This window comes from Pinus tabuliformis, chromosome 5_2 (genome assembly GCF_031772625.1).
Source record: "Pinus tabuliformis cultivar Carrire ecotype Pingquan chromosome 5_2, CPIR1, whole genome shotgun sequence".
Taxonomy (NCBI): Eukaryota; Viridiplantae; Streptophyta; class Pinopsida; order Pinales; family Pinaceae; genus Pinus; species Pinus tabuliformis.
In genome coordinates this window covers 682,622,828-682,639,770 of record NC_142306.1, presented here as the reverse complement: position 1 = coordinate 682,639,770, position 16,943 = coordinate 682,622,828, and positions in this window count along the sequence as shown.

Below are 16,943 nucleotides of genomic sequence, written 5' to 3'. Positions count from 1 at the left end.
ATGCATTCAATCATATCCATGGTGGGAATAGTTCTCACTGGCAAGGAGAACTATCCTGAATGGTCCCGGATGATAAAAAACACCCTCATTTCAATGAATTGTGGAAAGGAGTGTGTGTCAGAGACAGAGACAATGAACCAGTATAGCCTACCTCAGACAAAGAGCTCGTCATTTGGGAAAACAAGAACAACAAATCTTATGCATTAATCGCAGCATCTGTGAATGAAGAGGTGAGTCGCCATATTTCGTCATATTCAACTGCCTTTGAAGCCTTAAAAAAGTTGAAAGAACTCTATGACTCACATTCTGCACTTGAAGTTGTTCAACTCATGATTAAACTCTTCACTCTTGAACTACAAAATAATGATCCTCTTGCTCTTGCATCTGAAGTAAAGGCTATAATGCATGATATCAAATCCACTAAGGTTGAATTGGATATTCCTCTTATCGCTTTTCTCAAGGCATTTTATCCTACTTACTCCAATTATCCTGAGTCATTGCAAGCAAATGGAAATCTCAAATATATAACCTTTGACTCTCTTATGAAAAAGTTTGCTGAAAGAGAGAAAGCTTTTGGAAAGAAGTCAGCCCCTGAATCTTCTGAAGAGACTTTGTGCCTTGCTCATAAAGAAAAGCATCCTGCTCAAGATTCTACAAGAGGAAGAGGTGGATGGAGAGGAAGAGGAAGATCTTTCAGACGTGGGGGGGCAGACATTCTCAAGGAGAAAAGGCAGATTTTCACTGTATTCGCTGCAAAAGAAATGGATCACATGATGCCTCTACATGCAAGCTACCATGGGACAAAATTGAGTAGAAAAGAAACCAACAGAAAGGTAAAACTGATGATACAGACAAAGGTAAAGCACCTGAATCCACTCACTATGTTGTGGCACAATGTAACATTGGAGTAAATGAAGATTTATTTAATGTTTCACTTGCTTCTTGGAAAAATGATTGGTTGCTTGATTCAGGAGCAACCTGCCACATGACTCATAGAAAAGATTTTTTGAAGATTTCACTGACAATGTTGATGGAGTAGTATACTTTGCAGATCAATCAAAAATCAAGCCATCAGGGCTCGGCACAATCAAGCTTAAACTACCTGGTCTTCCAGACTTTCTTCTGCATCATGTTCTATATCTCCCACAGCTCAAGAGAAACTTGCTGTCCTTGGTCCACATCTGCCAGCAAGGTCACTCCATTCATATGTTTGATGGAAAGCTTGAGGTAAGAAAATCATCTGACCACTCACTTGTCATGAGGGGAATAGAAGAAGAAAGGCTTATCAAGCTACAAGGAACCTCTGCTCATGCACAGTATTTCTCATACAATTCTCATCATGAAGAACGTACACTTCCATCAAGTTTATTATGGCATGTTAGATTTGGACATTTGAACTATGACAGTCTCTGCTTGTTGAAGAAAAATTGTGTTGCTGGTTTGCCTACAATTCCTAGGAAACTTAAGCAATGTGATGCTTGCATTCTAGGAAAACATAGCAAACAGTCTTTTCATGATTCACATTCAAGAGCACATAGAAAACTTGAACTCATTCATTCAGATTTATGTGGTCTAATGCCCGTTCCTTCTGCAAATGGAAATAAATATATCATGATATTTATTGATGACTACACTAGAATGTGTGGGGTTTATTTATTGAAGAACAAATCTGATGCTTTTCAAACATTCAAGAATTTTCATAAATGGATTGAAAATGATGCACAATCTCATATTGGGTCTATTCGCACTGATAATGGAAAAGAATACACATCAAATGAATTTGAAAACTATCTTCGCCAACATGGGATCAAACATCAAACAACTGTGCCTTATAATCCCCAACAGAATGGTGTAGCTAAAAGAATGAATAGGACAATCTTAAATATGGTACGGTCCATGCTCTTTTTCAAGAATGTAAAGATAATGTTTTGGGTTGATGTTGTTCTATGTGCTGCATATATAAATAATATATGTCCATCTAATGCTATTAGAAACAAGACTCCTTATGAAATGTGGTATGGACATGTTCCTTCGGTAAAGCATCTCAGGGTCTTTGGTTCCACCTGTTATGCCTTGATACCAAAGGTACATAGAAACAAACTTGGTGCTAGAAGTCGTAAGTGTATCTTTCTGGGATATTCAAACACCTCCAAAGCATACCGCCTCTATGATGAAGTAAATAAGAAGTTTGTTGTATCTAGAGATGTAATTTTTCTTGAATCATCCAAAACTGACAATGTTGTTGAGCGGCAACTTGATCGCTTGGATAGATTCGCAAAAGCAAAATCATTTCAAGAATTTGATAATCAGATTCCACATCTTGAAGGGGGGATTCCTATACTATATCAACATGTGGAATCTTCTTCTGAAGAACACTCTCCCCCGCATGAAACTCCAACAACGGATGATGCTTTTTGTGATGTAATTGATAGAATTGGGAGACTCAATCTTGATTCAGTCCCAACTCAATCAACGGAGCAGCCTGGACCATCTAAAAAAAGTCCCCCTAAGTGGGTGACAAAGACACTTGAAAGTGTTCATCTTGATGAAGTTGGAAAGACAGGAACCAGAAATTCAAACCGGCAAAATGGAGGTGATGTAGATGACTCTAATTCACCTGTTGATATGGAGTTTCTTATGATTGTGAATTGAACTTGTCTACAGATTTTGAACCAACTTCCTTCAAAGAAGCTGCTTCTCATGATAAATGGAAAGAAGCGATGCAAAAGGAGTATTATGCCCTCATAAAGAACGACACTTGGAAGCTAGTTGATCCTCCATTAGGAACCAAACCAATAGGCTGCAAGTGGGTCTACAAGGACAAGTATAAAGCTGATGGCTCACTTGACAAGCACAAAGCTAGGCTTGTGGCAAAAGTTTTTTCACAGAAGGAAGGGGTCGATTATGAGGAGACTTTTTCCACCCCAGCAAAATGGGCTACCATCTGGACATTCTTTGCACTAGCAGCTCAGAACGGTTGGAAAGTCCATCAAATGGATGTAAAAACTGCTTTCTTGAATGGAGATTTAAAAGAGAATGTTTTTATGTCCCAGCCTGAAGGATTTGCTGTGAAAGGACATGAACATAAAGTATGCAAACTTGTGAAGTCCTTGTATGGCCTCAAACAAGCACCGCGAGCCTGGTATGAAAAAGTAACTGAGCATCTTCTGAAACTCAATTTCAAACATTTTGATCTTGATGATGCAACTTTATTTGTCAAGAAAGTTGGCAAAACAATTGTATATCTTGTGGTATATGTAGATGATCTTTTGATGATAGGGAGCAATGAAAGCTACATTGCATCCATAAAGAACGAATTGGGGAAAAGTTTTGAAATGACTGATTTGGGCTATGTTCATAACTATCTTGGCATTGAAGTAACCCAACATCAAAAGTCCATATTTCTTTCTCAAAAGAAATACATTGGAGATCTGTTGAATAGGTTTGGCATGACAAAGTGCAATACTCTTACTACTCCAATGGAACAAAACTTAAAGCTCACATATATTGAAGGAAAAGAATTTGAGGATGCAACAAAGTATAGACAGCTTGTAGGAAGTCTCAACTACCTAACTACTACGAGACCAAACATTTCATTTGTTGTTGGAATCCTCTCCAGGTTTATGCAAAAGCCTTGTGAGGGACATTAGTCTGCTCCAAAAAGAGTTCTAAGGTACTTGAAGGGAACTCAAGACTTTGGAATCAAGTATATACAGGTGGACGACTTCAGTTTGATTGGATACTCTGATTTAGACTTCAATGGAGACAGAGAAACTAGGGTATCAACTTCAGGATATGTTATGAGTCTTGGATTAGGAGCTATCTCCTGGAGATCACACAAACAATCAGTCCCAACAGATTCCACAACTGAAGTAGAATACGTGGCAGCAGCTGAAGCAACAAAAGAAATTGTGTGGCTCAGGAAAATTCTTGAAGATTTGCAGGTAAAACAAGTACAATCAACTCCACGCATGACTGAAAATACCTCTGCAATAAAGTTGGCCAAGAACCCAAAGTTCCATGATCGAACGAAGCACATCAATACTAAATATCATCTGATTCGACACCATGTTGAGGCCAAAACAATCCATCTCCATCATTGTTCCACAAATGAGCAAATTGCAGACATCTTCACCAAAGCACTTGGAAGAGAAAAGCTTGAACAATTCAGAATGATGCTTGGACTCACCAACATCCCTTCAGATTAAGGGGGGAATGTTGACACCTAATCTTTATGATTGGGTGAATTTATGTAAATAAATAAATAGGAAATATGAATAGTGATCTGGAGATGAACTGAATAGTCTCTCCCTCATGTATATAATGAAGACCTACCTAATGGAATAATATAGTCAAATCATTTTTGCCTTATGGAGTTACTGCCTGGCCTGACAACAATAATCAATAGCTTACCTTCTACCATGATGTGGTAGAGGTTCGCATTCGCTTCACTCTTGGTGAAGCCCAACCCGGTGAAATAGTTGTCGATCCTGGTATACCAAGCACGGGGTGCTTGCTTCAGCCCATATAATGATCGCTTGAGCTAGCACACATGCGACTCATGATCGAAGGTCTCAAATCCCTCAGGCTGCCCTATGTATACCTCTTCCTCAATCTACCCATTAAGGAAAGTTGTCTTAACATCCATTTGATGGATCTTCCAACCCATCTGTGATGATAGTGCTAGAATTGATCTGATCGATGAGTACCTTGCAACAGGAGCAAAGGTCTCATCATAGTCAATCCCCTCAACCTGTGAGAAACCTCGGGCAAAAAACTTTGCCTTGTGTTTCTCAATACTACCATTAGCTGCCTGCTTTACCTTGTAAAGGCATCAGGAAGTAACCACTAACTTGTCCCCCGGTCTAGGGACAACATTCCATACACTGTTTCGCATGATAGATTCATACTCCTCTACCATCGTATCCACCCAAACTGGCTACTACACTACCTCCTCAAAAGAAGAAGGCTCGGTCGCTACACCCTCCCCAATCAGGGCCATGTAGCCAGTGTATCTATCTGGAGATCTCCTCTATTTGCGCTGAGAGGATGGCTGCCCCACATTATCTCTCGCATCTTGCATCAATCTGTCAGCTTCCCGTGAGCATTTCCGCCCATCTCTGGAAGACTCTCTAGTAGTGGTGATCTCCACTACTGGAATCTCTGCATGCAGCTGATCCGCATCATCAGGAGGCTCCTCCTCCTTAAAAACTAATAGTTCCTTATCATCACCATGCAACTTGAGCTCCCTCTCAAGTGACACTCGCATGGCTCACTGCTCATGAAAATTCAGATCCCTATGCACTACAGTCCTCTGATTGGCAAGCAAAAACACCCGATAGTTGTGAGGTGTATCCATGTACCCCACAAGTGTTCCCAACTCAGCTGTTGGGTCTAGCTTCTACTGAGCATCTTTGGTCACATGACAGAAGATTGGTGATCCAAATATGCAGAAGTGACTCACATCTGGTCGCTTCCTTGAAAAAGCCTCCATAGGTATCTTCATCCCCAAAATACGATGAGGACTTTTGTTCTGAAGATACACTGCTGTATTGCATGCCTCAGCCCACATACATCTGAATGAACTCACTCCAGAACTGCTCCTGCTCTACTATCCCGATCATGAAAGGAAGCTTTTGCATACTTACCCAAAGTGCAACCTTTCCATGTGCTCGCTTTCTCCAGCTTGCACTTGGGTAATCCAGTAGAAATTTGCTGCATGATCTTCAAGGCCCCATGATGCAAGTGGCCCAGTCTCCTATGCCATAACTCACCAATATCTTGGCCATGCACCACCTCTGCTTTGGAACTCAATGCAACATAGTCTTCTACCTGTAACTTATAGAGATTCTTAATTCGAATCCCTATATGTTTGGTCTATCCAGGGCCGATATGCCTTAGGAAAACATTTCCCAAAATAAAGACTACATCATAGCCTTTATCCTCAAGCATAACAATAGACACAAGATTCTTTTTCAGCCTTGGTACATACATAACATTAGAAAGAGTGAGGGGAGAACCATGCTCCCTCTGAAACACAACCGTACCTTCACCTGAGACATGGTACTTTCCGTCATCGCCCATCTCGATCCGTATCTGGAGATCCTTCTCCTCCAAAGTGCTGAAAATATTCTTGTCACCTGACATGTGGAAAGAGGCTCCACTGTCCAAGTACCAAACACATCCCATGCTAGATGAAACCATGCATGCAATAAGTGAGAAATCCATCTCAAACTGTGAAGCTAGTGCATCACCATCAGATTCCTTGGAGGAACCTTTCTTGGACTTCTTCTTTGGGCAATTAGTAGCATAATGGCCCAACTCATGACAATGAAAGCATCTCACCTTCGACTTGTCAAACTTCTTCCCTCCTTGAGAAGACTTGGATTGGGATGCCTTCCCTTTCATTTTCTTAGCTTTAGATGCTAAAGCCAAGTTATCTTCATCATCATGTTTTGATGAAGAAGTTCCATCCCTGGTGCTCCGTCTAATCTCCTCCTGCATAAAATCCGACCATAGTCGTTCCCAATCAGGAAGTTTGTCCCTTCCATTCACTGAGTCCTGGTAGCTATGCCAACTCTTAGGAAGGCCAAGGAGTGCTAGAATCACCATATCATCATCAGTTGTAGTGACCCCTACACTTGCAAGCTCATCTCTGTAAGTGGTGACCTTATTCAGAAATGTAGACATAGTATCACCCTTTTCACACTTGATCTGGCGAAGTTTGCCCTTCTGTGCCAGCTTCCTTTGATCACTGCTATTCTGATATAAATCTTTCAATGTTTTCCATATTGCATGCAGAGTCTCTTCCCATGGAGGCTCGAAATTATGTGATCTCGAACTCCCTCCAGATGATTCTCCTAGCTCTAGCCACACACTTCTTCCATTCCACCAGTTGAGTAGCATCAATAGGCTTAGGGACTTCTTGATCAATGAAGTCCTTAAGGCCGTTATCTTCCAATACTGCCTCCATGCGATCCTTCCAAGCTATGTAGTTTGAGCTGCCATCAAGGGCATACTCAAGCCTCAAACCATAGAAAGCCATCAGTGAAATGGATGTGATAAGAATTGAGATCTATATCCCGAATAATAAACTTCGAATTTCTCTTGCCTGTATACTGTTCTTCCTTGATCACCTGTGCTCTGATACCATGTAGAAATTTCACCTGTAGATCAAACTGATATATGCAATGTACTAAAGCATAATACTTGATCTAGTTCTACAAAACATTAAGCGGAAGCATAATCAATTTCATGAGCAACATCAAGCATAAATACATATAACTGATCAAGAGAAATAATCAAATATAACACAAGATATATCACTAGGGAAAGCACCAACATAAAACCGCCAACACTGTATTATCAATCAAGTGGAAATCCTCTTCTATTTACAAAAAGAATCAGCTCAAGAGCTATCCTGTACTCTCTACAATCGAAAGATGAAGATCATAGACTACCTAGGCCCTAATATATAGGCCACAAGTCCTCCAATCCCCTATTTCGTTGCGCAATTTTGATTGGGGTCCAATTACAAAACATATGTGAATTGGCCCCAGATCATATCTGCTGTCAACCTCAGGTCCAACTATGCAATCCTTGAAGACACCAGTTCCTCCTGCATGTAACAAATACTTACTAGAAATATCCAAGCATCTGATAGTACACTGTCCCTCATCTGATCTCAACTGGGTCTCTGTCTGAACTGCCATGCATCAGTTATCCATGAGAAAATACTCAGTTATCTGAAATAATAGTTGTCACATGCATGCAAGCATTAACAAACTATATCTCATTAATTTAACAACTTGTTAAATTAATCTAACTGGACTTGACTAAGTTAAACTAAGTCAACTAGCTCTCTCATTATAGAACTCATACTTAATTCCTCAATCAGTGGAGAGAATCATGGATAAATTCCTCAATCAGTGGGACAACTAATTGCATGTTTTCACAAAGACTTCAAGTTTAATTTTCCATAACTAATTAACTCATGGAGATTAATTGATTAATATTTTAAACTACTGGTAAGACCAAATTCGATTTTACTTCCTATAGTTAGACCAGGGACTGCTAAAAATAGGAAGGGACCCAAAAATGCTATTTTTAGAAGATTCTATTTTTAGTAGTTTCACCTCTCACCCAAGATGGGAAAAATGCTCATTGGCCAAACTGCTATTTTTAGAAGTGATATTTTTGTGTGTTGTTTTCTTTCGGAGTTCTCGCATCCATGATTTGATTGAATCGACGTTTTGAGACCTCTATTGTGGCTCATCATCAGGATAGATCAGTGATTGTGTAGGACAAATCTCCTAGGATTTGAATAAATAGGGATGAGGGATGCATAGGGACAAGCCGACTTTGCCAGACTTATTTTGTAATTAATTTTATTTTATTTTTTATTATTATTATTTTATTTTTTATTTTTATTTTATTTTTTATTTATTTTATTATTTTTTTAACTATGTCATTGCATTTATTTATTTATTTCTTTATTTTTATTATTATTTAATTAATGTAGTTTAATATATATATTTATTACTTATTATTTATTTTTGTTTTTATTTTTATTTTTATTTATTTATGAATTATTATTTATTTTTGTTTTTATTTTTATTTATATTTATTAATTTATTTATGAATAATTATGTTATGTTTGTTATTGTTTTATTTTATACTTAAATTCATTATAGTTTTTGTTCTTGAAGTTTAGAGTTATATATAAGTTGATAGGAATATTTAATTTATTCATTATTAATATTAAAATGAATTTTTAATTAATTAATTAATTAATTTTTATTTATTTATGATTAATTATATTATGATTGTTACTACCTAGTTTCATGATTGATTTTATTTTAGATTTGTTCTTATTACTTAGAGTAAATTAATTAATTTGAATATAATAATAATCTAATGTCAATTTTCATGTTAATGAATATTGATGTTAATATTGTTAATCTAAGATTTATAGTTTATAGTTTTTAGATGTAAATTAATGTTTAATTTTAAGAGATGGAAGTTTGGGTCGGAGTTTAGGTGAGAAGAGTTTTAATGGGGGAAAAAGGTAGGATAGGTTAGAAGAGGGTGTTCTAGGTTAGAAGAGGGTGTTCTAGGTTAGCATTTCTTGTTGCACACTTTTCAACAGTTACCTGCTAGAGGAGTCTCCATGGGCTTGCACATCTCCATGTGGAAGCGCCTGAGTATCTTATTGGCATACTTTCCTTGAGACACAAATACTTCCCCATCTCTCTGCCACACCTCCATGCCTAGAAAGTAGTGCATGAGGCCCATGTCCCTCATCTCAAACTCTCTTGCAAGGTCCTCCTTGCAAGACTTGATCAACTGATCATCACTTGTCAAAATCAGATCATCGACATAAAGTACCAATTGCTTACTTTCTACCATGATGTGGAAGAGGTTTGCATTACTTCACTCTTGGTGAAGCCCAACCCAGTGAAATAGCTGTCGATCCTGGTATACCAAGCACGGGGTGCTTGCTTCAGCCCATACAATGCTCGCTTGAGTCGGCACACATGTGACTCATGATCGAAGGTCTCAAATCCCTCAAGATGCTCAATGTATACCTCTTCCTCAATCTCCCCATTGAGGAAAGTTGTCTTCACATCCATCTTATGGATCTTCCAACCCATCTGTGCTGATAGTCCTAGAATGGATCTGATTGATGAGTACCTTGCAACAGGAGAAAAAGTCTCATCATAGTCAATCCCCTCAACTTGTGATAAACCACGGGCAACAAACCTTGCCTTGTGTTTCTCAAGACTGCCATCAGCTGCCTGCTTTACCTTGTAAAGGCATCGGGAAGTAACCACTGACTTGTCCCTCGATCTAGGGACAACATCCCACACACTGTTCTGCATGATAGAATCATACTCCTCTACCATTGCATCCACCCAAACTGGCTGCTTCACTGCCTCCTCAAAAGAAGAAGGCTCGGTCGCTACACACTCCCCAACCAGGGCCATGTAGCCAGTGTATCTCTCAGGAGATTTCCTTTGCCTGCACTGAGAGGATGGCTACCCCACATTCTCTCTCGCATCCTATATCAATCTGTCAGCTTCCCGCGAGCGTTTCCGCCCATCTCTAGAAGACTCTCCAGCAGTGGTGATCTCCACTACTGGAATCTTTGCATGCAGTTTATTCGCTTCATTAGGAGGCTCCTCCTCCTTAGGAACTAATAGTTCCTCAACATCACCATGCAACTTGAGTTCCCTCTCAAGTGACACTCGCATGGCTCGCTGCTCATCGAATTTCAGATCCCTGTGCACTACGGTCCTCTGACTGGCAGGCAGAAACACACGATAGTTGTGAGGTGTATCCATGTACCCCACAAGTATTCCCAACTCAGCTGTTGGGTCTAGCTTCTTCCGAGCATATTTGTTCACATAACAGAAAACTGGTGATCCAAGGATGCGGAAGTGACTCACATCTGGTCACTTCCCTGAAAAATCCTCCATAGGTGTCTTCATCCACAAAACACGATGAGGACTTCTGTTCTCAAGATTTACTGTTGTATTGCATGCCTCAGCCCATAGGTGAAGTGGTAGGCCTTGGTCATGAAACATCACTCGAGCTGCTCCCACAATAGGCCTGTTCTTCCTTTCGGGCACCCCATTCTGTTGTGGGTTATGAGGTGCTGTGAGTTCTCGTTTAATTCCTTCTGAAGCATAGAAGTCCTTAAACTGCTGTGAAACATACTCTCCACCGTTATCACTCCGCAAGGCCTTTACTTTCATCCCAGATTCTTTCTCTGCCAAAGCTTTGAACTCACAAAACTTCAAGAAGGTTTGATCCTTCTTTTGCATAAAGCAGATCCAACATCTACGAGAAAAATCATCAACAAAATTAACACAATACCTATGCTTTGTCGTGGAGGCTGTAGAGAGGGGCCCACATACATCTGAATGAACTCGCTCCAGAATTTCTCCAACTCTACTATCCCGATCCTGAAAGGAAGATTTTGCATACTTACCCAAAGTGCAACCTTTGCATGTGCTTGTTTTCTCCAGCTTGCACTTGGGTAATCCGGTAGAAATATGCTGCATGATCTTCAAGGCCCCATGATGCAAGTGGCCCAGTCTCTTATGCCATAACTCGCCAATATCTTGGACATGCACCACTTCTGCTTTGGAACTCAGTGTAGCACAGTCATATATCTATAACTTATAGAGATTCTTAACTCGAATCCCTATCTGCTTGGTCTGTCCAGTGCCGATATGCCTTAGGAAAAACTTTCCCATACTAAAGACTACATCATAGGCTTTATCCTCAAGCATGGCAATGGACACAAGATTCTTTTTCAGCCCTAGTACATACATAACATTAGAAAGAGTGAGGGGAGAACCATGCTCCCTCTGAAACACAACTGTACCTTCACCTGAGACATGGTACTTTCCGTCATTGCTCATCTCGATCCGTATCTGGAAATCCTTCTCCTCCAAAGTGCTGAAAATATTCTTGTCACCTGACATGTGGAAAGAGGCTCCACTATCCAAGTACCAAACACATCCCATGCTAGATGAAACCATGCTTACGATAAGCGAGAAATCCAACTCAAACTGTGAAGCTAGTGCCTCGCCATCAGATTCCTTGGAGGAACCTTTCTTGGACTTCTTCCGTGGACAATTAGTAGAATAATGGCCCAACTCATGACAACGAAATCATCTCACCTTCGACTTGTCAAACTTCTTCCAACCTTGAGAAGACTTGGATTGGAATGCCTTCCCTTTCCCTTTCTTAGCTTTAGTTGCTAAAGCCAAATTCTCTTCATCATCATGTTTTGATGAAGATCCATCTCTGGTGCTCTGTCTAATCTCCTCCTGCATCAAATCCGACCATAGTCGTTCCCAATCTGGCAGTTTTTCCCTTCCATTCACTGAGTCTTGGTAGCTATGCCAGCTCCTTGGAAGGCCAAGGAGTGCTAGACTCACCATATCATCATCAGCAGTCACGAACCCTACACTTGTAAGCTCATCCCTGCAGTTGGTGAGCTTGTTTAGGAACATAGAGATAGTGTCACCCTTTCGCACTTGATCTTGCGAAGTTTGTCCTTCAGTGCCAACTTCCTCTGATCACTGTTATTCTGATATAAATCTTTTAATGTTTTCCACATGAAAAATGGAGACTCCTTCCCATGGAGGCTCGAGACTATGTGATCTCAAACTCCCTCCAGGATGATTCTCCTAGCTCTAGCCACACACTTTCTCCATTCCACCAGCTCAGTACCATCGGTAGGCTTAGGGACTTCTTGAGGACTCAAGTTACTCCTGCATGCAAGGAATATTCACAAGGAAGATCCTAGCATCTGATAGTACACTGTCCCACATCTGATCCCAATTGGGTCTCTGTCTGAACTGCCATGCATCAGTTATCCATGAGAGAATACTCAGTTATCTGAAATAATAGTTGTCACATGCATGCAAACATCAACAAACTATATCTCATTAATTTAACAACTTGTTAAATTAATCTAACTGGACTTGACTAAGTTAAACTAAGTAAATTGATCCTCTCATTATAGAACTTATACTTGATTCCTCAATCAGTGGAGAGAATAAAGGATAAATTCCTCAATCAGTGGGACAACTAATTGCATGTTCTCACAAAGACTTCAAGTTTAATTTTCCATAACTAATTAACTCATGGAGAATTAATTAATTAATATTTAAACTGCTGGTAAGACCAAATTCGAATTTACTTCCTATAGTTAGACCAGGGACTGCTAAAAATAGGAAGGGACCATGAAATGCTATTTTTAGCAGTTTCACCTCTCACCCAATGTGGCCAAAATCCACACTGGCCAAACTGCTATTTTTAGAAGTGCTATTTTTAGTAGTTCGATTTTTAGCAATTTCTAAATTTAGCATTTCTTGTTGCACACTTTTCAACGAGATGAAGGGGCTGAACTAATGCACCAGTTGCGACAGAGGCAAGAGTTCGCTTCAACAAGATGTCACCATGAGATGCATGCACATCATCACGGATGACCAAGATTGGCATTAGCTCACCACCTTCACCATCACAAGCATGTCAAAGAGTTGGTCTCATCACAACGGACCGAGTGTTAGTGATGTCTTGCAAGGCTTGCTCAAGCCATGTTGTCTCACATGAGTACATGTGCATTGTAATGTTGAGTCATGTCAAGTGTAAGTTGAGTGTCAACAGTTGGATGTAACAGTCATAGAGTAGGTGAAGAGTCATGAGGGTAGTTGAATTGTCACAAAGGGGAATGTCAAGGGTCACCCCACCCTTTGTTATAAATAGTCCCTCATAACTCATTGTATAGGCTTTTGGTCAGCCAAGCTTCTACTAAGACTATCTTGAAGAAGGCTTGGATAGTATTGTAACGTTCCTTGGCTTCTCCACTGCATGGGCTAGTACATCGGAGCAGGCAGATGTGGCTGTAACGTTCCATTGATGGGGCTAGCAGGTTTACATGGTGTATTGTATGATTGTGACTTACACTTCTTTAATAATAAGAGCCAACATGTTTTCATGCATATGTTGTTATTGTAGTTGGACTGTTCTGGTTGCCTTAATGTGTTGAAAATGCAACAAGATGATGGAGCTTAGTGAAAAGAAGTCGCCTTCACTAAGTGGGCCCACATGCTATTTTTGGCGCAAAGTCTATTTTTAGACATATGGATCATGGTCTATGAGTTGCAGGATACTATTTGTGGATGATTGGTCATCTTGGTAAAAATAGATGGACTTCTATTTTTAGACATATGGGCGGAGTCTATTTTTAGACTGCCAGGCTAAAAATAGAACAGTCGAATATTATTAGCTCTTAATAATATTTGGACTATAAACATTATCTTATCCTCTTGGAGCACTTCAGTTCGAGCTACGGATGTGGCACATGCAACTGCCAAAAGGAAATACGCTTTTCTTATGGGTCAGTTGAGCTATTGCATGATGGACTTCAGTTAGAACTCAAGTGATTGAGTTTGGTGGAGTTGATTGAGGAGTTGATGGAGTTGTGTTCAGTTTGACTTGGTTGAACTAGTTGTATTTAGTCTAACTGCAGAATACACTAGTGTTGAGTGATGTGAATTAATTATTAATTAATTCACTAATTATTAACTCATAAAGCAACTAAAGAATACATCAGTTAACTCAGTGCATGGACAGTTCAGTGGAGACAGGTGTTAGAGGTGGAGACTACTATCAGTTGTGACTATAGCTGTGCATGAGATTTGCACAATCAGTGATTTAGATTGCCAATGAGGATTGCACAGTACAAGCCAAGGAAAATGAGCTTGGATCATCCCTATTCTTGCTTTGGATTGCGCAGTAGAGGCAGGCAGACAGCGGAGGAGATTTGAACTTGTGACTTGATTCAGATCTGAGCTAGTTTGTGTGTAATAGGTGGAGATAGTACTGAGTACTTGTGAGGAGTATTGTACTATGTATTGTTACATGTTCTCTATCATTATAATATATAGATAGTTGGGGGTTTTCAGCTGTATGCTTTCCCCGGTTACATACTGTGTTGATATGTGTTATTGATGTGTTTCAATGTGCGCATGCGAATGTTTTGATTCTGCAAATTGATGATCAACGTAGAGGAGGTTATGTATTATGCATGCATTTCGCAAATAGTGTATAATCAGGATAATCTCTGTGAATAAGTGTCATATTATTCAAAATTTCTACATAATGATATGTGTTGTTTAACTTACGTACTTCTATATGAATTGATTCACATGCAATTATATTAATCTTGTTGTTAATGTGTTGCATATGTTGTTAATGTTGTCACCATCCGTGTTGATTGCTATACCAGACATTAGGCAGACCTTTCTCTGAACCTTGTTATATCAACCGTCACACTCATCTTGGACTGATCCGTGAGTGTTGTTCGTGTTATCTTACCATGTATGTTGTGACTGTTGCATCCGTGTCGATTGCTTTGCCAGAAGTTGTGCATGTCCTTTGTGTTGTGTGTTCCTAGACGAGTTGAGATTGATCCCTTTCAACCTAGAACTCACCTTCACCTTCCTCTCCCTTTGAAGTGTTGGATCCTCTCATACTCATTCCTTAACTCGCTGCATTAGTCACATCCTTTCTACTGACAGAGTTATCTTACTTGCCTCTATGTGACATCGCGGTCAAGGCATTACTTTACGACCCCTTGTTGGGACTCCTACACCAAACGGCCTGAGGTATAATTGGGACTTCTTACCAGGGAGATCCCCTTGACATGTTGGCGGGTCCAGCACCATCAACAGATGGAGAAGGGCGACACAATACTAAAGTACTTGACCAAGTTCACCCAATTTCGGGATGAGCTTGGAAGTGTTGGTGCTACAATTGTTGAAGATGATATGGTCATCCTAGCACTTCTAGGCCTTCCTAAGAGCTGACACAGCTACTACGACTATGTAAATGGGGGGGAGAAGCTACCAGAGTGGGAGCGTTTTTGGTTTGACTTGGTGCAAGAAGAGATTCAACGGAACACCAGAGTTGGATCCAAATCCAAGCATGATGATGAGGATAATTGTGCCTTAGATGGAAAGGTGAAGAAATGGAAAGGGAAGTCATCCCATTCCAAATCATATTCCATTCAAGGTGGCAAGAATAAGTACTTGTCGAAGATTAAATGTTTTCATTTTCATGAGTTGGGACATTATGCCACGAAGTGTCTACACAAGAAGGCCGGGAAGAAGCCCTGAGGAGGAGTGATAGGTCAGGCTCTTCCTTCACAAATTCGAGTTGGATTTCACTCTCATCGTTTTCATGGTGACATTGGCGATATGTAGTGTGTGGTATCTAGATAGTGGATCCTCATTCCATATGACCAACAACAAAGAATTCTTTAGTGACTTGGAGGAGAAGGACCTCCAGATGCACATCAAAATGGGCGATGATGGAAGGTCTAGTGCGACCGACATCGGTATTGTTACTTTTCAGATGGAGTCTGGTTCTTATCTCACATTAAAAGATGTCATGTATGTTCCAAGTTTGAACAATAATTTGGTTTTAGTTCCTATGTTGGAGGACCATGGCTATGATGTGATATTTAGCAAAGGAAATCCTTTCCTTCATCACACAGCCTTAGGACAAGTGAAATGGATCGCAGTGCAGGTGAAGAACCTCTATAAATTGGATGTAGAATATTGTGATTCTTTGAGCACAAAATAAGAGAAAGTGTAGAGCCAAGACATTGGTGAGTTGTGGCATAAAAGATTGGGTCAATTTCACACAGAGCTTTGAGGATCATGCAACATATTTCTACAGGACTTCCAAAGGGTGCACTAGAGTAGAGAGATCCATCCAAAGGGTGTACATTGGGGAAGTACACCAAATCTGCCTTTCATGATAAGGACAGTCGAGTGCAAGAGGTCCTTGAAAGATTCCACTCAAATGTGTGTGGACCATTCTCGACAGCCCCCACGGCCAAGCACAAGTATTATGTAATATTTGTAGATGATTTCTCACATAAGTGCTGGATTTTCTTCATGCGGAAGAAAGATCGGTCGTTCACTAAATTTTGTGAATTTAAAGTACTTGTTGAGAAAGGCACTGGTAGGAAAGTGAAGGCTCTCAGGAGCGATAATGGTGGAGAATATGTGTTGAATGAATTCAATAACTTATGTGCGTAAGAAGGCAATCGATGGGAGTCAATAACACCCCATAACCCACAACATAATCGGGTGGATGAAAGGAAGAAAAAATATTATGAGAGTTGCACAAGCAATGTTACATGATCAGTGCCTACCGTTGCACTTGTGGGTTGAAGCATGCAACACAGTTGTATATGTGTAGAACAGGAGTCCTCATCAGATTCTTTGGATGAGTACACTAGAATAAGTTTTTTTAGGTAGGAAACTAGATATGGCACACTTCATGATCTTTGGTTCATCAGTTTACTGTCATGTTACCAAGGATGCAAGGAAAAAGATAGAGCCAACAACTGA